Source organism: Bos mutus, chromosome 16 (genome assembly GCF_027580195.1).
Source record: "Bos mutus isolate GX-2022 chromosome 16, NWIPB_WYAK_1.1, whole genome shotgun sequence".
NCBI lineage: Eukaryota > Metazoa > Chordata > Mammalia > Artiodactyla > Bovidae > Bos > Bos mutus.
Genome location: NC_091632.1, coordinates 58,812,624 through 58,835,074, shown reverse-complemented (window position 1 = coordinate 58,835,074; position 22,451 = coordinate 58,812,624). Strand labels below are relative to the sequence as shown.

Genomic DNA, 22,451 nt, shown 5'->3' with positions numbered 1-22,451 from the left:
CACTGGGTAGAGCCACTGAGAGTCACAAATTCTGAACTCAAGATTCTAGAATGGAAAAAAAATATGATCAATTACATGATGCACAGGACTCTCAGAAATTTAAGGCAATCTGTTGCACAGGAAAAGAACAACCGTTCCCGGTTAAAACCAGAGAAAAACTTTTTCCTGCAAGCTCTCACAAAGGAAATAGTGTGTGATATAGTCATCAACAGCCACAGAAACATCTATAGGAACTAAAATAATGTTATCCAGCTCCCTGCTGATGGCTCAACACAGGCACAGATTTTATAGTAACTAGAAAAACGAATCAATGTCTAGCTTTTCTCTCTTTTTTCTTTTTTTTCCTTTCTCAATATATATTTTTTATTCCTCCTACTCTAATACCTGCTCTTTGGAATTTGAACATTAGTGAAAAAGCTATAAAATCTTGGGCTGAAAATGAAAACCTAGTACAAAGTCATTCTGACAATTACTGTCATAAAGAGGAGGAGGAGGAAGAAAAGGAGGATGTTCCTAAACAACATTTACTTATTCCCTAAATAAATCAACGCTTCTTTCCTTCTGACAAACTAACCCTCCTCCACAGCTACTGCCCTGTACGCTGCCCTCCCACTAGTCAGAATTGCAATGTTCTATTAGAACACATTAGATTCCAAGAGGTATACATTCTTCTGCAACTGCAATATGATACTTTGTAATTTCTTTGCTGTAAAAACTAAATCCCACAACAGCCCAGCTGGGAATGCCCTGCCTGTATAACTACCTGAAGTCTCTGGTAAACCTATTTGAATGCTCATTATTTCCTGGATCCCGATGACCTTATAAATGAGCTATTACGTGATTATGGGAGAACTATTAAAAATAATATCAGGAAGCCAAAGGATATAAAACAAAGACATGAGTAATTGCTTTGGTCTGTGATCATTAAATGTTTGGCACCCGTAAAAGGCCAAGCTCTTTAAATGAGGCAGGATGAGGCAGAAGGCTGTACAACTCTTCCCAGAATGTCCTCTGGCAGATCAATGCCAATGGTCAGTCATCTGATTTCCACGTGATTGTTAGAACAGACAAGTGATGGGACTTCTCTGTCAGTCAAGCAGGTAGGACTCTGCGCTTTCACTGCTGTGCATGCATGCATGCAAGGTCACCTCAGTTGTGTCCGACTCTTTGCAACACTATGGACTGTAGCCTGCCAGGCTCCTTTGTCCATGGGATTCTCCAAGCAAGAATACCGGAGAGTATTCAAGAGTGGTTGCCATTCCTCACCCAGGGATTGAACCTGTATCTCTTACATCTCCTACGTTGGCAGGTGGGTTCTTGGTAAGTAGCACCATCTGAGAAACCTACTGTCGTGGACTGGGTTCAATCTCTGGTTGAGGAACTAAGATCCTACAAACTGACCCCATAGCCAGGAAAAAAAAAAAAATAGACAAGTAATTCTCAAAGGTAAGGACCATTCCCTTCTCCTACCCCCACCCCCAAGACGGGAATTTCTCAAAATTTGGAGATGTGAACTATGTAATTTGAAATCACATTATAATGTTGTAATATAATTTTATATTGGAAAAAAGGAAAGTTTTTCCTTTTTGATACATTTTCGGTACATCTGAAAATAATGTTCAACAAGGTCTTCTTGGCTGCAGAGAATACAAAGAAGCAGCGTTTGTCAAAGTCTTAAGAAAGCAGGAGACAGGGGGTCATGCCTCCCTATAGACTTACCCTGTAAATCAGGACAGGACCTGAGATTTCCATCGTTATCAAAGAGGACACAGGCTTAAAAGTTGAGAAACCCTGTGCCAGACAGTGGACCATGTCTGATTCATCTTCCTGTGCCCGGCACTTATGATTCCATTTACACAAACCTACAGGACAAATAGGAAAAGGAGTACATCAAGGCTGTATATTGTCACCCTGTTTATTTAACTTATATGCAGAGTACATCATGAGAAACGCTGGGCTGGAAGAAGCACAAGCTGGAATCAAGATTGCCAGGAGAAATACCAATAACCTCAGATATGCAGATGACACCACCCTTATGGCAGAAAGTGAAGAGGAACTCAAAAGCCTCTTGATGAAAGTGAAAGTGGAGAGTGAAAAAGTTGGCTTAAAGCTCAACATTCAGAAAACCAAGATCATGGCATCCGGTCCCATCACTTCATGGCCAATAGATGGGGAAACAGTGGAAACAGTGTCAGGCTTTATTTTTCTGGGCTCCAAAATCACTGCAGATGGTGACTGCAGCCATGAAATTAAAAGATGCTTACTCCTTGGAAGGAAAGTTATGACCAACCTAGATAGCATATTCAAAAGCAGAGACATTACTTTGCCAACAAAGGTCCGTCTAGTCAAGGCTATGGTTTTTTCTGTGGTCATGTATGGATGTGAGAGTTGGACTGTGAAGAAGGCTGAGCACCGAAGAATTGATGCTTTTGAACTGTGGTGTTGGAGAAGACTCTTGAGAGTCCCTTGGACTGCAAGGAGATCCAACCAGTCCATCCTAAAGGAGATCAGTCCTGGGTGTTCTTTGGAAGGACTGATGTTGAAGCTGAAACTCCAGTACTTTGGCCACCTCATGAGAAGAGTTGACTCATTGGAAAAGACTCTGATGCTGGCAGGGACTGGGGGCAGGAGGAGAATGGGACGACAGAGGATGAGATGGCTGGATGGCATCACTGACTCAATGGACGTGAGTCTGGGTGAACTCTGGGAGATGGTGATGGACAGGTAGGCCTGGAGTGCTGCGAATCATGGGATCGCAGACAGTCAGACACGACTGAGCAACTGAACTGAACTGACAGGACAAAAAGAAAAATCCAGTGTGTCATGATAGAATGCAATCTCAGTGATTGCCTAGAGCAAGGGGCATGAGGAGTGGGGATTGACTTGGAAGGGGCACAAGGGAATCTTTGGGGGTGATGAAAATGTTCAGTACCTTTCTTACTTTAAAAATACTTCACTGGGACTTCCCTGGTGGTCCAGTGGCTATGACTTCATGCTGCCAATGCAGGGGGCCCAGGTTCAATCCCTGGCCTTCAACTAAAGATGCCACATGCTGCAAATAGGGAAAAAAAAATATCCTGCATATCCCAACTAACATCTGGCCAAATAAATAAACGAACAAACAAACAAAAATAGCTCACTGATCAAAAATGTTAACCATCATCTGACAATGCAGAGTTGCCACAAACTTTCAATTTACAGAAAAAATGCAATATCTGTGAAGCGCAATAAAGCAAAGTCCAATAAAACAAGGTATTCCTGTACCACATTTTTTTTAATCCATTCATTTATCAGTAAGGCTTCCCTGATGACGTACATGGTAAAGAATCTGGCAGCAAAGCAGGAGACTCGGGTTTGATCCCTGGGTCAGGAAGATTGCCTGAAGAAGGGCACGGCAACCCAATCCAGTATTAGGTTCTGGAGAATCCCATGGAATGAGGGGTGTGGTGAGCTACAATCCATGGGGGTCACAAAGAGTTGGACATACTGAGCAACTAACAACACTTCATCAGTAGACAGTAGTATTCTTATCTTGGCTATTGTTTAAAATAAAAATAGCTCCAAAAAACATGGGAGAGGATATATCATTTTGAACTAGTATTTTCATTTTCTTTGGCTGAACAGTCAGAAGTGAAATTGCTGAATTATAGGATCAGATCAGATCAGTCGCTCAGTCATGTCCGACTCTTTGCGACCCCATGAATCGCAGCACGCCAGGCCTCCCTGTCCATCACCAACTCCCGGAGTTCACTCAGACTCACGTCCATTGAGTCAGTGATGCCATCCAGCCATCTCATCCTCTGTCGTCCCCTTCTCCTCCTGCCCCCAGTCCCTGCCAGCATCAGAGTCTTTTCCAATGAGTCAACTCTTCTCATGAGGTGGCCAAAGTACTGGAGTTTCAGCTTCAACATCAGTCCTTCCAAAGAACACCCAGGACTGATCTCCTTTAGGATGGACTGGTTGGATCTCCTTGCAGTCCAAGGGACTCTCAAGAGTCTTCTCCAACACCACAGTTCAAAAGCATCAATTCTTCGATGCTCAGCCTTCTTCACAGTCCAACTCTCACATCCATACATGACCACAGAAAAAACCATAGCCTTGACTAGACGAACCTTTGTTGGCAAAGTAATGTCTCTGCTTTTGAATATGCTATCTAGGTTGGTCATAACTTTCCTTCCAAGGAGTAAGCATCTTTTAATTTCATGGCTGCAGTCACCATCTGCAGTGATTTTGGAGCCCAGAAAAATAAAGCCTGACACTGTTTCCACTGTTTCCCCATCTATTGGCCATGAAGTGATGGGACTGGATGCCATGATCTTAGTTTTCTGAATGTTGAGTTTTAAGCCAACTTTTTCACTCTCCACTTTCACTTTCATCAAGAGGCTTTTGAGTTCCTCTTCACTTTCTGCCATAAGGGTGGTGTCATCTGCATATCTGAGGTTATTGGTATTTCTCCCGGCAATCTTGATTCCAGCTTGTGCTTCTTCCAGCCCAGCGTTTCTCATGATGTACTCTGCATATAAGTTAAATAAACAGGGTGACAATATATAGGATAGTTCTATATTTAATGCTTTGAGGAACCTCTATACTGTTTTTTATAGTGGCTGCATCAAATTACATTCCCACCAACGGTGCAGTAGAGTTCACTTTTCTCCATATCCTCACCAACACTTGTTACTTCTTGTCTTTTTGATGATGGCTATTCTGATAGGTGTGAGGTGACATCGCATGGTGGTTTTGATTCATATTTCTCTGACAGTTAGTGATGTTGAGCATCTTTTCCTGTACCTATAGGTCATCTATGGACAGGGAAGCCTAGCATGCTGCAGTCCACGGGGTCGCAAAGAGTCGGACATGAGCTAAACTGAACTGATGAAGTCATGAGCTTGGACCGAGCTAAACTGAACTGATGTCTTCTTTGGGCAAAAAATAAAAGCCTAATCATTTACTCTGCCCATTTTTTAATTGGATTTTTTTTTTTTGCTATTGATTTGTTTGAATTCTTTATATACTATTTTTGCTACTGAGTTGTATGAACTCTTTATATACTTGGAATATTAACCGCTTATCAGATTATGAACAAACTTCCTGTTCAAAATAGGGAAAGGGGGACATCAAGGTTCTATATTGTCACCCTGTTTATGTAACTTATATGCAGAGTACATCATGTGACATACCAGGCTGGATGAAACAAAACCTGAAATTAAGATTGCCAGAAATATCAATAACCTCAGATGTGCAGATGCTGCTGCTGCTGTTGCTAAGTCGCTTCAGTCGTGTCTGACTCTGTGCTACCCCATAGACGGCAGCCCACCAGGCTCCCATGTCCCTGGGATTCTCCAGGCAAGAACACTGGAGTGGGTTGCCATTTCCTTCTCCAATGCATGAAAGTGAAAAGTGAAAGGGAAGTCGCTCAGTAGTGTCCAACTCCTAGCTGCCCCATGGACTGCAGCCTACCAGGCTCCTCTGTCCATGGGATTTGCCAGGTGAGAGTACTGGAGTGCGTTGCCATTGCCTTCTCTGATATGCAGATGACACCACCCTTATAGCAGAAAGCAAAGAGGAACTAAAGAGCCTCTTGATGAAAGTGAAAGAGGAGAATGAAAAAGCTGGCTTAAAACTCAACATTCAAAAACAAAGCTCATGGCATCCAGTCCCATCAATTCATGCATTTAAACGGGGAGACAATGGAGACAGTGACAGACATTATTTTCTTGGGCTCCAAAATCACTGAAGACAGTGACTGCCGCCATGAAATTAAAAGATGCTTGCTTCTTGGAAGAAAAGCTATAACAAACCTAGACAGTGTATTAAAAAGCAATGACATTACTTTACAAAGGTCCATCTAATCAAAGCTATGGTTTTTCCAGTAGTCATGCATGGATGTGAGAGTTTGACCATAAAGAAGGCTGTTGTTCTTGTTGTTGTTCAGTCGCTCAGTCATGTCCAACTCTCTGTGACCCCATGGACTGCATCACACCAGGCTTCCCTGTTCTTCACCATCTCCCGGAGCTTGCTCAAACTCATGTCCATTGAGTTGATGATGCCATCAAATCATCTCATCCTCTGTTGTCCCCTTCTCCTCCCATCTTCAATCTTGCCCAGCATCAGGGTCTTTTCCAGTGAGTCAGTTCTTCACATCAGGTAGCCAAAGTACTGGAGCTTCAGCTTCAGCATCAGTCCTTCCAATGAACATTCAGTACTGATTTCCTTTAGGATGAAGTGGTTGGGTCTCCTTGCAGTCCAAAGGACTTTCACGAGTCTTCTCCAACACCACAGTGCAAAAGCATCAATTCTTTTGCACTCAGCTTTCTTTATAGTTCAACTCTCACATCCATACATGACTGCTGGAAAAACCAAAGCCTTGACTAGATGGACCTTGTTGGCAAAGTAATGTCTCTGCTTTTTAAGATGCTGTCAAGGTTGGTCACAACTTTTCTTCCAAGGAGCAAGCATCTTTTAATGTCATAGCTGCAGTCACCATCTGCAGTGGTTTTAGAGCCCCCCCAAAAAAGTCTGCCTCTGTTTCCACTGTTTCCTCATGTACTTGCCATGAAATGATGGGACCAGATGCCATGATCTTTGTTTTCTGAATGTTGAGTTTTAAGACAACTTTTTCACTCTCCATTTTCACTTTCATCAAGAGGCTCTTTAGTTCTTCTTTGCTTTCTGCCATAGCGGTGGTGTCATCTGCATATCTTAGGTTATTGATGTTTCTCCTGGCAATCTTGATCCCATCTTGTGCTTCATCCAGCCCAGCATTTCTCATGATGTACTCTGCATACACGTTAAATAAGCACAGTGACAATATACAGCCTTGACGTACTCCTTTTCCTATTTGGAACCAGTCTGTTGTTCCATGTCCAGTTCTAACTGTTGCTTCTTGACCTGCATACAGATCTCTCAGGAGGCAGGTCAGGTGGTATGGTGTTCCCATCTCTTTCAGAATTTTCCACAGTTTATTGTGATCCACACAGTCAAAGACTTTGGCATAGTTAATAAAGCAAAAATAGATGTTTTTCTGTAACTCTTCCTTTTTCAATGATCCAGCGGGTATTGGCAATTTGATCTCTGGTTCCTCTGCCTTTTCTAAATCCAGCTTGAACATCTGCAAGTTCACAATTCACATATTGTTGAAGCCTGGCTTGGAGAATTTTGAGCATTACTTTACCAGCATGTGAGATGAGTGTAATTGTGCGGTAGTTTGAGCATTCTTGGGCAATGCCTTTCTTTGGGATTAGGAATGAAAACTGACCTTTTCCAGTCATGTGGCCACTGCTGAGTTTTCCAAATTTGCTGGCATATTGAGTGTAGCACTTTCACAGCATCATCTTTTAGGTTTGAAATAGCTCAACTGGAATTCCATCACCTCCACTAGCTTTGTTCATAGTGATGCTTCCTAAGGTCCACTTGACTTCACATTCCAGGATATCTGGCTTTAGGTGAGTGATCACAGTATTATGATTATCTGGGTCATGAAGATCTTTTTGATATAGTTCTGTGTATCCTTGCCACCTCTTCTTAATATCTTCTGCTTCTGGTGCTGCAGTCCATGGGGTTGCAAAGAGTCAGACACGACTTAGTTGCTGAACAGCAAGAACAGATGTATGATTTGCAAAGATTTTCTCCCACTCGATGGGTTGCCTTTTCATTTTGTAGATGCTTTCCTTTGCTGTGGGGCCTCCCTGATAGCTCAGTTGGTAAAGAATCCGCCTGCAACGCACAAGACCCCAGTTCGATTCCTGAGTCGGGAAGATTCACTGAAGAAGGGATAGGCTCCAGTATTCTTGAGCTTCCCTTGTGGCTCAGCTGGTGAAGAATCTGCCTGCAATGCAGGAGACCTGGGTTGGGAAGATCCCCGGGAGAAGGGAAAGGCTACCCACCACAGTATTCTGGCCTGGAGAATTCTGGACGACTGAGCAACTTTCACTTTCACTTTCCTTAGCTGTGCAGAAACTTTGCAGTTTGATGTAGTCCCACTTTTTTCCCCCTGCTTTTGTTGTGCTTGCTTTTGGTGTCAAATCCAAAAAATCATTGCCAAGACTGATGTCACAAGAGCTTAATTCTCTGTTTTCTTCTAGATACTTTATGGTGTCAGGTCAAATTTATTTCTTAATTAGTATAAACACACGCTTGCTTTTTTGTTTCAAGGTGTTTTTCCCCCTTTTACTTACATCACCTACTTCCCCTAAAGTTATATTTAGAAAACTTTTTTGGTAGTTCTCTCTTTCCTGCTTGACCATAAGACTAACGAAGGCAGGAAACCTGTGGATCTTGATCAGCAGTCCCAGGCGTATGCACTTAATACAAATGAGTGTGAAATAAATGCTTGAAAGCTAAACACTACAAAAACATTATAAACCAAATATATCTTATGTAATTATAAATTTGCCAATTCTGTTATATCTTTGTCCTGACTTTTTGGTGTTCTGAAATAACTTTTAATTTTTAAGTTTTAAAATCATTTCTAAGAAGTTATACCATTTTGGAGAGAAAATCAGTTTAAAGTACAGTATTTTTATATGAAATTTCAGAAAATATTCTATACCTTGATTGTGGTAGTGCTTGCATGAGCCTGTACGTTTGACATAACTCATCAAAATGTGTGCACTCTGGGACTCCTCTGATGGTCCAGTGGCTAAGACTCCTCACTCCCAATGCAGGGGCCCAGATTCGATCCCTTCGTGCATGCTGCAATGAAGGACCTGGAGGAGCCAAATAAATAAAAATAAATGTTTTTAAAAATGTATGCACTTATCAACCTGCCTGACTTCATACTATACTACAAAGCTACAGTCATCAAGACAGTATGGTACTGGCACAGACAGAAATATAGATCAATGGAACAAAATAGAAAGCCCAGAGATAAATCCATGCACGTATGGACACCTTATCTTTGACAAAAGAGGCAAAAATATACAATGGAGAAAAGACAATCTCTTCAGCAAGTGGTGCTGGGAAAACTGGTCAACTACCTGGAAAAGAATGAAACTAGAACACTTTCTAACACCACACAAAAAAGTAAACTCAAAATGGATTAAAGATCTAATCGTAAGACCAGAAACTATAAAACTCTTAGAGGAAAACAAAGGCAGAACACTCTCTGACATAAATCACAGCAAGATCCTTTATGACCCACCTCCCAGAGTAATGGAAATAAAAGCAAAAAAAAAACAAATGGGACCTAATTAAACTTAAAAGCTTTTGTACCACGAAGGAAACTATAAGCAAGGTGAAAAGGCAGCCTTCAGAAAGGAAGAAAATAATAGCAAATGAAACAACTGACAATTAATCTCCAAAACATACAAGCAGATCATGCAGCTCAATACCAGAAAAATAAACAACCCAATCAAAAAATGGGCCAAAGAACTAAACAGACATTTCTCCAAAGAAGACATACAGATGGCTAGCAAACACGTGAAAAGATGTTCAACATCACTCATTATCAGAGAAATGCAAATCAAAACCACAATGAGGTACCATTTCAGAATGGCTGCCATCAAAAAGTCTACAAACAATAAATTCTGGTGAAGGAGAGGAGAAAAGGGAACCCTCTTACACTGTTGGTGGGAATGCAAACTAGTACAGCCCCATGGAGAACAGTGTGGAGATTCCTTAAAAAACTGGAAATAGAACTGCCATATGACCCAGCAGTCCCACTGCTGGGCATACATACTGAGGAAACCAGAACTGAAAGAGACATTGCAGCACTGTTTATAATACCTAGGATATGGAAGCAATCTAGATGTCCATCAGCAGACAAATGGCTAACAAAGTTGTGGTACATATACACAATGGAATATTTCTCAGCTATTAAAAAAAAATGCATTTGAGTCGGTTCTAATGATGGAGAAGGCAATGGCAACCCACTCCAGTACTCTTGCATGGAAAATCCCATGGATGGAGGAGCCTGGTAGGCTGTAGTCCATGGGGTCACAAAGAGTCGGACACTTACTGAGCAACTTTCACTTTTCACTTTCATGCATTAGAGAAGGAAATGGCAACCCACTCCAGTGTTCTTGCCTGGAGAATCCCAGGGACAGCGGAGCCTGGTGGGCTGCCATCTGTGGGGTCACACAGAGTCGGACACGACTGAAGCGACTTAGCAGCAGCAGCAGCAGTTCTAATGAGGTGGATGAAATTGGAGCCTACTATACAGAGTGAAGTAAATCAGAAAGATAAACACCAAAACAGTATATTAATGCATATATATGGAATTTAGAAAGACAGTAACAACGATCCTATATGCAAGACAGCCAAAGAGACACAGATGTAAGGAACAGACTTTTGGACTATGTGGGAGAAGGCAAGGGTGGCACAATATGAGAAAACAGCATTGAAACATGTATATTACCATATGTAAAATAGATGACCAGTGCAAGTTCAATGCATGAAAGAGGGCACTCAAATTTGGTGCTCTGGGACAACCCGGACGGATGAAGGGAGGAGGGAGGTGGCAGGGGGTTCATGATGGGGGGACACATGTACACCCATGACTGATTCATGTTGATGTATGGCAAAAACCACCACAATATTGTAAAGTAATTAGCCTCCGATTAAAATAAATAAATAAAAAAAAATTTAAAACCTAAATAAAATATAAATTGCTTGAATCTAGGTAAAAGGATGTTATATCACAAAAATTTTGGCTTGTTTCAAGATTTGTTTAACATTTGGAAATAAAACTACGCTATCATATTTAAATTTTTAAAAATGTGTGCACTTTACCATATGCAAATCATACCTCTATAAAGCTGATTTTAAAAGAAAACTTAGTAGGTTCAAAACAGAACTCTTAATTCTTTTCACCCTAAGCTTCCTCCCAGTGTTCCCCATCTCAGGAAATGTCTTCCTTCTTTCATTTGTTTGGATTTTGCTGACATCTTTAACTTTACTCTGTATTTTATCTGTATTTTCTTTGGTCTCATCTACACTGTAAGGATATCCAAAATCTGATCCCTTCTCGCTACCTTCCCTTCTTCCACTCTGGTCCAAGCCCCACCATCTCGTGCCTGATGTGAGAACCTCCTAACTGGTCTCCATGCTTCCATCCCCTGCCCCCACTCCACTTCTGCCAGATCTTATAACTATGACTATTCTCTTCCCTGAAAAGACTACAGTAGCTTCCTGGAGCTTCCCTGAAGCCAGAATGATCCATTTACAATATAGCCGTTCATATGACCTCCTAGCTCAAAACTCCCCAGTAGTTTCCTTAGAAAAAAAAAAAATCTGTTTAACAAGGATGACATTAAAATAGTTCCTGACTTTTCCACCCACATCACTAAATCCCCTCTCATTCAATCTCAACACAGCAGGCAGTGACCTTTTCAAATCAGAACATGTTACTTCCCGCTGAAAAGACTACAGTAGCTTCCTGGAGCCCTTAGAATAAAATCCAGTCTCGTTCCCGTGATCCAGAAGAGTCTACGTGATCTTTCCTCAACTTGTCACTGTCCTTCTCACTATCACCCGCCCACCTGGATTTCTGTCAGAACCACAGAGTTCCTTTCGCCCCAGGCCATTTGCATTTGCAGTTCTCTCGCCTGACATTCTCTTGCTTGCATCCTTCGCTTGGTTAGCATAGTCTTGCCTCTCAGGTCATGACTCAACCTCACTTCCCCATTGCCACCCAGACCCAGCTGAACTCATCAATCCCAATTACACTTCACATGCATCTTGTCACACTCTATGTCATTGCCGTCTAAGGTTACCTTGTCTCCTTATTTGTACATTTACTGTCTATCTTACCCCACCTTTTTGCCTTGCTCCCCATGGCCTTATGATTAGAACAGTAACTGCTATATAGGAAGTGCACACTAAACAGTTATTATACAAATAGTGGAAAATGTACTTTTAATTAGAAAGAGGTGGAGACATAAGTTTACAAGCATTTTAAACATGAAACTAGTCAACCAGTTTCTACCAATGAGGAACTATTTTATATTCCAATATGCAACCCTTTGACCTTAAAATAGGAGAAGGCAATGGCACCCCACTCCAGTACTCTTGCCTGGAAAATCCCAGGGAAGGAGGAGCCTGGTAGGCTGCAGTCCATGGGGTCGCTAAGAGTCGGACACGACTGAACGACTTCACTTTCACTTTTCACTTTCATGCATTGGAGAAGGAAATGGCAACCCACTCCAGTACTCTTGCCTGGAAAATCCCATGGACAGAGGAGCCTGGTGGGCTGCAGTCCATGGGGTCACGAAGAGTCGGACACGACTAAGCGACTTCCCTTTCACTTTTCACTTTCATGCATTGGAGAAGGAAATGGCAACCCACGCCAGTGTTCTCACCTGGAGAATCCCAGGGACGGGGGAGCCTGGTGGACTGCCATCTCTGGGGTCATACAGAGTCGGACACGACTGAAATGACTTAGCAGCAGTAGACCTTAAAATATCCACACTTAAATTCAATAATATCTTTAAGAAACTATCCTAAAGTTTTTTTTTTTAATAAAAGCTATATCCACTAAATGTTTCTATATCACCTATAATGTAAATAAAAAGTTAGAAGCAACTGAAATGGGCAATACTTGGTAAATGAGTAGATAAATTATAGACATTTCACATTATAACTACCAACCTTCTATAACATCAAGAAAAAAAATGTTTCTGATATGTTTTGCTAAAAAACAGCCGAATAAAACTTTCTGTACTTTGTTTTTTGTTCACAAGTATGTGAAATGTGAGTGCAGTACACAAGGAATTGAGGCGGTGAAACTACTGTATTTGAATAACAGAAATAGAGAGAGTTTATGTTTCCAACTGTTCTTTAAGGTTGAATCAATAAGTTTTATGAGAAAATTTTTATACAAAATAAAATCATGTGTACCCTCAGATCCTCTGGGACTGTTCAGTAATAGATACTTGAAGACAGGGCTTCCAAACTTGCTGGCATCCAAGAATTTCTCAGCATTCTTGTTAAGGAAGACACCCAGGACCCATCCCAGGTCCACTGACTCCAAATTGCCAGAGGAGGTGCCCAGGAACCCTTATTTTTAACAAGCACCGATGATCTGATAACCACTAATTTAGGGCAGCAAATGACATCATTGTGACCTGAAAGATTAAATGTCATTTCAGCCCTCCAATTGGTTTTGCTCCTATCCTTAAGTATATGTTTCTCGTTCCTCTGAATTCCCTCTTATTAAAGAACCTCAGTGAACCATCTTAATTAGCCTCCCAACCTACTTTCTGAGAGCTCGCAAAGCAGCAATGTTCTCAAGCAATACATGGTAACAGAAAAGAAACGTGGAGGCTGACTTGGAGTCCTTAGTGAATTACAGGTAGAAAGCAGACCACCATATTGTTTGTGAGATCTGACAACAGAGAAAAGGAAGCTATTTTTTTTTAAGGTATTAAGTGATTGTGATGGTAGATTAAGGAGAGGGTAATAACACAAGGAGGAAAGAGAGAGGAACACAAAATAGACCTTCCTTTGTGCCCCTGTTTCTCATTTCCTCCCCACCCCTGGCCCAGGGTAAGGGTAAGAGGCCCAGGTGGTGCAGATCCTATCCAAGGGCCCAGCTCAAGTTTTACTAGGCTAAATGCTGGGAAGATGTTCCCAAGGGGGAAGGTGTGTTCATATACTCATTCTCAACATGTGACAGTGTGGAAGGGTGTCTCAAGAGCTTGCCAAGTGAACTATGGATGTATAACAGGGGAGTCAGGAGAAAGAACCAAGGACAGGGACTTTCCTGGTGGCACAGTGGATAAGAAACCACCTGCCAATGCAGGGGACATGGGTTTGATCCCTAGTCCTGGAAGATCCCACATGCCTCGGGGCAACTACTGAAGCCCTCAGGCCCTAGAGCCTATGCTCTGCGACAAGAGAAGCCACCACAACGAAAAGTCCACCAATTGCAACTAGAGAATAGTCCCACTTGCTGTAACTACAAAAAACCGAAGTGTAGCAACCAAAACACAGCACAGCCAAAGACAAAAAGAAGAAAACAAAGGCCAAAACAGGTCAAATGGCTCAGGGGCGGGGCCCTTGAATGGAGCAGACTCTCTTTCTTAGGTAATAGCCCAATTCTGATGGTGACAGCAGCAGAGTTCCTAAATGCTCTTTGCTGGACTGAACAAGAGCCTCCTCCTACTGTTCACAGGGCTGGTCCCACCTGTAAGATTAGGTCCCTGTCTGCCATGGTTTCACATTTAACTCTGCAAGTTCGAACTTAGTGTCAGAGTCCAGCTTAGAACATTATTAGCTCAGTTAAAGATTCCAACATGAGCTTTCCTCTCACCAGCCTCCGCCCTCACCTCCTGCTCTCTGAGATGACATCCCAGAACTTAAAACTACTTCTTAGTTCTGCCAAATATTGCCCCAACTCACCAGACAAAATATCCTCTGATAAGAGTGTTGTGGCCCAGTTTGCCAAGCCTCTTGAGATAGTGGATTCCTGATCACTCATCCTTGGGGGCAGTTTCTCCTAAGCCCTTTATCCTTCATCCCAGCCCCTGACACTATACTTGGGTCAACCTAAGAGATGACCAATACACAAAGGACATCCGAATGATGCTCAAGGACTTTAGTTACTAGCATGCATTTGATACTTTGTAACAGGGCAACGATAAAGAAACTTTCAAAGAGGTAACAATTTCTTAATTCCTTAAAAGACAACAAAGCTCAGAATTTGAGCAGGAGGGCAAGAATCCAGTTCTTTAAAACCCCTTCTCAGGGTGTAGAGAAAGGGGAACCCTCCTATATTGTTAGTGGGAATGTAGGTTGGTGCAGCCAACTGGAAAACAATATGACGGTTCCTCAAAAAATTAAAAAATGAGTTGCCATATGATCGTGCAGTCTCGCTCCCAGACATATATCGGGAGAAAACCATACTTAGAAGAGACACACGCACTCCAGTGTTCATAGCAGCACTATTTACAATAGCCAAGACGTGGGAACAACCTAAGTGTCCATTGACAGATGAACGGATAAAGAAGATAGGACCCAGGACAGGTAGGTGATATATGTATACCTATGGCTGATTCATGTTGAGGTTTGACAGAAATCAACAAAATTCTGTAAAGCAATTATCCTTCAATTAAAAAATAAATAAATTTTAAAAAGAAGATAGGACACATATATACAGTGAAATACTCTACAGAAATTTTAAAAGAATGAAATAATGCCTTTTGCAGCTACATGGTTGGACCTAGAGATTATCATACTAAGTAAGTCAGAGAGAGAAAGGCAAATATCTTATGATATCACTTACTTGTGGAATCTAAAATACAACACAAATGAACCTATCTACAAGACAGAAACAGACTCACAGACACACAGAATAGACTAGAGGGCCGAGGAGGAGGTGAGGGGAGGCATGGATTGCGAGTTTGGACTTAGCAGATGCAAATGATTATATATAGGATGGATAAACAACAAGGTCCTACTATATAGCCCAGGATATTCAATATCCCATGATAAACCATAATGGAAAAGACTATGAAAAGGAACATATGTATATGTGCATATGTATAACTGAATCATTTTGCTGTAGAACAGAAACTAACACAACATCATAAATCAACTCTACTTTAATCATTTTTGTTTAAAAAGTCCCTCTGGCCACTCTCACCTTCTAATATGGCCCATACTCTGTCTGTGGAGTGTGTTTCTCTCTAAATAAATCCACTTCTTAAAAAAAAAAGCCCTCCTCACCGGCCTTCTGCTGTCTGAGATGTACTTGAATCAAGCAGATGGGATCTGAACCGCAACTGTTACTTGAGACCCCACCAGACTCAGAAACATGTCAGGCACCCCTAGTCTGCAGCTCTTGCCATCTCATTTTTTTGGTAAGTTCTTGACTGTTGACTACCATTCTGTGCCTCCAATTCTGCCATAGCTTTTGGCATCTTCTTTTCTGACAGGCAGTACATTGGCTTTGCTCCTTAACTCTGCCCTCACTTGCTAATCTGGCTCTGCTGCACAGATGTCCACCATACCTACGCCCTCACACGTGCCCCCTCACACGTGGGTATGGGACAATGACCAGAGGATAATCAAGACATTTGAACTGCTGTATGTGGTGTTTCTATCCAAAGGTTGCCAGCTTATTTTTTTTTAAGCTTCAGAATCATTTTAGCTTGTTGCTTAGGGTTTGGGACTCCAAACCATGGTGACATTTCAATGAAGCCTAGGAAAATATGAAGCAGTTATTAGTGAGTCATGGACCATCATTTCTTTTGAAGCCTCTGTAGGCAGGAGTCTCTGTTTAGTCTTGAATCAGAACCACTTTCGATCCTGAAGTTTTGTAGATGAGGATCTGCCTGGGGAATAATTTCCTTCAAATGTCAGACTCCTGTGGCTCACAGTGTGGGTGACAATGCCTTTACCACTGCCCAACCCCCACAGACCTTCAAGAGCTGACCCCCCCATTTCATTTCAATGACTAATAAATGTAAACATCCCTCTACTGTGCCTCATGGTCATCTAATCTTGTTCACTGGATATTTGCTCACATCTACTCTGCTAATGCACAATTCTAGCTATTCAAGGCATACATGAGTCAATATGTTTGGAAAGAATCACAAATCCAAATTTATGGGGGGAAAAAATCAAAAGTATTTATTTATCAAAAAAGTAGGATGACCTATTCTGCACAAATGAAAATCACATTTTTGGGCCAATGCCTGAAGGCAAGAGAAAAGAAAAATTCTAGAATAGTTAACTGATGAGAAAATCTGAGTTCTAACAGTACTATGAACTTGAGTACACAATTAAGCAATCTAAAAGTACCAGCTTCCTCATAGACTGTGCCATGGGAGAAGGAATGGGGAAACACACAGAGAAAAGCCAATGGCACTCTTGCCTGGAAAATCCCATGGATGGAGGAGCCTGGTAGGCTGCAGTCCATGGGGTCGCTAAGAGTTGGACACGACTGAAGCGACTTAGCAGCAGCAGCAGCAGCAGCATACCATGTCTAAGGAATAGCTGTGGAGTTTATTTACAGTGAAGATTTTCAGAGGTTCTGATTTGGTAGATTTTGGATAAGGCCTAAGAAATGTCATTTTTAACAAATGCTCCAGATTCTTCAGATGCAAGTTTCTGGTCCCACTTCTGAGACATGCTGATCCATAGCAACAAGAGATGGGGGCAGATCATGCCTAGCTGTCCCAACACTTAATTGGAACACTGAGATTCAAATATACAGCTGCCCTGCTATCAACTCACCATCTCTCACCATCCTTCATTAAAACATCATCTGAATGTGAGATAAAGGGACTATAGGAAGTGAAAGAGCCTGACATTTAAACTTCCTTTGCTTTATGGCAAATCCACTTATGTGAAGAGGTGAACTATGAAGTCAAGAATGTGGAGTCCCATGATGAGACTTGTTTTCTTATGAGGGGAACAAGACAGCTAACTCTCTCTGCTCTCCACCATCTGAGGATACAACAAGGTGACATCCAGGGGCTTCCCCGGTGGTCCAGTGGCTAAGACTCCATGTTCCCAAGGCAGGGGGCCCAAGTTTGATCCCTGATCAGGGAATTAGACCCCACAAGCCACAATTAAGAGTTCACATGCTGCAAGCCAAACAAATAAAAATAAGACCAGCGCAGCCAAATATATACTTTTTTTAAAAAAGGCATTAGCTGAGACTACCTAGGGAGTGAATATAAGAATAAAGAGATGGTCAAGGGCTGAGCCCTAGGGCATCACAATGTTAGGAGATCAGGGAAATGAAGAGAGAACAAAAGAAGAGACTGGTTGGGTAGAAGAAAAATCAGGATGACATACAAGCTGAGAGCCAGATGCAGAAAGTATTTTTAAAAGGGTAGAATGACTAACTGTCACAAATGTCCCTGACAAGTCAAATAAGATGGGAACTAACAACTGGCCATTAGATTTAGCAATGAGCAGCTCCCAGAGACCTTATTAAGAGCAATATTGAAGATGTGGCCAGGGTAAAAGCCTGATTACAGGGGAATCAAGACAGAATAAGAGAAGAGAAATTAGAGGTAGCAAATGGAGCCAAATCTTTAGGGAAGTTTTACTGTGAAAGGAAGGGGAGAGATGGAGTAGTAACTGGAAGGTCAAGTTACCTCAAGTTAATGTGAGGTCAAGAGTTTTTGTTTGTTTTTTCCTTAAGATGGGAAAACTAATGGCATTTATGTATGGTGAGGAGAAATACCAAGAAAAGAGAGAACTTTTAATGGAAAGAGAAATTGCTGGAGTGATTCCTTGAATAGAGGAGGGATGGAGGGATCTACTGCACATGCAGAAAGGTTAGCCCTCGCTGGGAACTAGAAAATTCATCCAGGAACTGCCCTGGTTGTCCAGTGGTTAAGACTCCCTGCTTCCAATGTAGGGGGCACGGGTTTGGTTCCTGGCCAGGGAACTAAGATTTCACATGCCATGCAGCGTGGCTAAATAATAAAAAAATAAAAAGACAGAAAATTCATCCAAAGTAACAAAAGAAAGTCAGAGTTCATGGGTAGGTACAGGTCGGTGAGTACATGTGAAATGAGGAGCTTGTAGAAGTCCTCTTCTGATTGCGTCCTCTTTGTCACTGAAGCAATTAGAAGTCAGATCAATAACTGAATGTAGATGGGGAGGTGGAAAAATATTTAAAGTTAGAGAAGAGAGGAGATGGTGTGAAATAATCATTAGAAAAACAGTAGAGGAAATGAACTTGGAAAGTGTACAGTGATTGCAGAGCAGCAGTAAGGTACATTTGAGAGTCGTGATCATGAATTTAAAGTAAGAACAATCAGCATGGTTTCGTTTTTTGGGGGTTTTGTTTTTGTTTTTGGCAGTCACATTCAGTTCTCTAATACAGGCAGGAGTAAGTAGAGAACTGCACCTAATCATACTTTAACCATATTATGAACTGTCACCCTACTTATTTACCTTATATGCAGATACCATATATCATGAGAAATGCTGGGCTGGATGAAGCACAAGCTGGATTCAAGATTGCCGGGAGAAATATCAATAACCTCAGATATGCAGATGACACCACCCTTATGGCAGAAAGTGATGAAGAACTAAAGAGCTTCTTAATGAAAGTGAAAGAGGAGAGTGAAAAAGATGTCTTAAAGCTCAACATTCAGAAAACTAAGATCATGGCATCTGGTCCCTTCACTTCATGGCTAATAGATGGGGAAACAGTAGAAACAGTGGCAGACTTTATTTTGGGGGGCTCCAAAATCACTGCAGATGGTGACTGCAGCCAAGAAATTAAAAGATGCTTACTCCTTGGAAGGAAAGTTATGACCAACCTAGACAACATATTAAAAAGCAGAGACATTACTTTGCCAACAAAGGTCCGTCTAGTCAAGGCTTCGGTTTTTCCAGTAGTCCTGTATGGATGTGAGAGTTGGACTATAAAGAAAGCTGAGCACCAAAGAATTGATGCTTTTGAACTGTGGTGTTGGAGAAGACTCTTGAGAGTCCCTTGGACTGCAAGGAGATCCAACCAGTCCATCCTAAAGGAGATCAGTCCTGAATATTCATTGGAAGGACTGATGCTGAAGCTAAAGCTCCAATACTTTGGCCACTTGATGCGAAGAACTGACTCATTTGAAAAGAGCCTGATGCTGGGAAAGATTGAAGGCGAGAGGAGAAGGGGATGACAGAGGACGAGAAACTCAATGGACATGAGTTTGGGTAACTCTGGGGGTTGGAAATAGACAGGGAGGACTCACATGCTGCAGTCCATGGGGTCATAAAGAGTCAGACATGACTGAGCGACTGAACTGAACTGAAACCATAGTTTATCCAGAAGTATGATAAAGCACTGGAAGAGGGCATGGCAATCTACTTCAGTATTCTTGCCTAGAGAATACCATGGACAGAGAAGTCTGGTGGGTCTACAGTCCATAAGGTCTCAAAGAGTCAGACATGACTGAAGTGACTGAGCATGCACAAGCACCCATAATAAAGCAAGAAAGGGCGAGCGAGTAGAGGATTTCTACAAGGGAGTAAAGATCATGACTATCAGTGGAATTTTAGCAGAGTTAGGCAGGAAGAGATGTTATGAGAAGGATGAGGAACAGGAAAAAACTAGTGTGATCAATGGAGGGAGGTCCCAGTGGGTTCAGAGGATTCTTAACAATAAGGTATTAGAGGCAGTGAGCTGCAAAGACAGGAAGAGATGGCCAGAGATTGGGATGTTTGAAACGGGCAGAAAAAATTGCAGTCACTGATAATGACATGGTCTACTACATGACTATGAGAGTAAGTAGCTGTGATAGAATGGAAGATAAGATCACTGGGAGAAGAAGAGAGATGAGGGAGAACGAATTGATCATGTTTTTTATTTTCTGTATCTTACAATGCTTTGACATCTTGGGGCATTTCAACCTGGGGAAGGACTGGGCCTCCCAGGGTTAGCATATTCCCTGAGATAGCAAACAACTTGTCTTTTTTTTTTTTTTCTCCAAACTTTAAGCTTTTTATTTTGTATTGGGGTATAGTCAATTAACAATGTTGTGATAGTTTCAGGTGAACCGCGAAGGGACTCAGCCAGACGTATACACGTATCCATTCTCCCCCAGAAAACAACATGCCTTTGATATGCACACTGACCAATTCAGAGTCCAACCAACTCCTTTTATCAGCCTCTGGTAGTTTGGAACACTAAACCCTTGCCGTAAACCATGCCAGAGAAAAGTACAGTGGAACCAGAGATAACCCAGGAGCCCAGAGTCTGCTGAAATTATTCAAGCTATCCAATCCTAAACTTGGTCAACTTGCCTCCCTTGCTTCACCCATTCTGTCCTATAAAAGACACAATAAAGGCTGCGGCCATACCTTCCTCTCTGTTCCTTGCATCTCGTAGCTGACCGTGGTTCTTCCCCACGTGACTTCACGTGGCGTGGGGGAGAGAGGACTGTGTGTGTGTGGCGTGCCTCTTCCTCTTGGGAATTGTAAGTGATAAACTCTCCTTTCAAAGTAGTTGTCTTTGAGTCTTGTCATCTTACATTATACCTGATGAAAACAAAATCCTGGATACATTTAAAAATAGAGCATAAAGAAAATGAGAACACCTGCAAGAGTCATTGGCACAAGGGAAGTATTCAAAGAATTAGAGCTGTTATCATTTTCTGGGTGCCTCATAGGCATTTAATCTCACTAGGCCCCAAATCAAACTCATTTTCTCTCCTCCCACCCCCAACCTGAGCCTTTCTGATGGTCCTAATGTTCATTGACGGCCCATCCAGTCACCCCATTGGTGAGTTTGTGTAACAGTGTCACCTTTTAACTCTTTTTCCAGTACCTGATTTCCAACATCCAGTCATTAAGTAGTGTCAGTTTTTTTTTTTTTTTCATTTTTGGCAATTTTACAGTTTCTGTGCATTTCTCTTTTCCATCCTAAAAGTCTCTGCTCTATTTCAGTCCCCAAATCTTATTTTTCTGTAACTACCACTCTATCCTCCTAATAGGCATCATACCTACCAACTCTCTGCCTTCCAATGTAGTCTCTCTATTATTACTAGAATCATTTTCCTGAAACACACCACTGATCAAGTTATTTCTCCAACTCAAGATGGCTCCCAATTGCCCACAGCAATAGTTTTCAAGTATTTGTAGAGTAGTAGATTTTGATAAATTTCCTCAGGGAACAAAAGAAAGATTGAATGAGATGAGTCTTGGATCTTCCCACTTGGCTTCAATTAAAAAAGATCTGCTTTTATCTGTTCTCTGTATTAGGAGTCTTGAAAGACATCCATCGTAAAAAATCAATTTCACTACTTTATCAGTCTGGGTCCAATTAAGAGAGAGAAACCAAATAGTAATTTGAACAAGAAGACTTTAATATCAGGATTGAATATAGTAGCAGATTGGAACATTGAGAGGTTGGCTAGTAAGCAATGAAGAGAACTCTAAAGAATACAGAGATGGCAAATATAAGGAGCAGCCATATTCTTTGAACTAAGATACAACATTGAAGGAAGAGGCTCCTCAAGGCTGAGACCCTGACTTTGTGGGAGGGCAGAGCTGTGGTTCATAGGATAGCAGGAAAGTTGCTGTTGTGTCGTGCTGTGCTGACAAAAGTTGCTGGAAATAACCCACCCTCTAGAACTTACTGAAAGAGAAAACTGTTCTCCAGGAGGGAGACCAGAGGCACTTTAATACAAAACCACCAAGGGAGGAGGAGGTGCCAGGGAGAGCTGCTGATCACAGGGTGCTGCTCCTAACACCGTTTAGGAGCTGGTGAAGGAGAAGCCACCCACATGCTCACTGTAGGAGCCTGTCAAGCAAGCTCACAGGAACAAGCAAAAAAACCCTTTTCTGCTGCAACATCTCTCCAGGAAGGAAAACATATTCACAGGGCAGGCAAAAAGAGTGAATTTAGAGCTCAGAGGCAATAAATTGATAACTGACACAAGAATTTTAAAAGAAGAACAAAAAGAATCCCCACTGTCTACAGAATTAAAGTTCAAAATCCTGTACCCACCTGCATTTTCCCGATCTTCTGGGTGTTTACATAGTTCATTTAT

At 41.8% G+C, this 22,451-nt stretch overlaps 1 long non-coding RNA gene across 1 annotated transcript; it reads right to left on the bottom strand.

Moving 5' to 3' along the window:
• Positions 1 to 1,747: 1,747 nt before the first annotated feature.
• On the bottom strand, positions 1,748 to 20,910 carry LOC138991204 (uncharacterized). The gene is made up of 3 exons (XR_011467163.1): positions 20,761 to 20,910; positions 8,549 to 8,705; positions 1,748 to 1,862 (listed from the first exon to the last, which is right to left on the bottom strand). It is a non-coding gene; the product is annotated as an uncharacterized lncRNA (long non-coding RNA).
• Between the last annotated feature and the right edge of the window lie 1,541 nt (positions 20,911 to 22,451).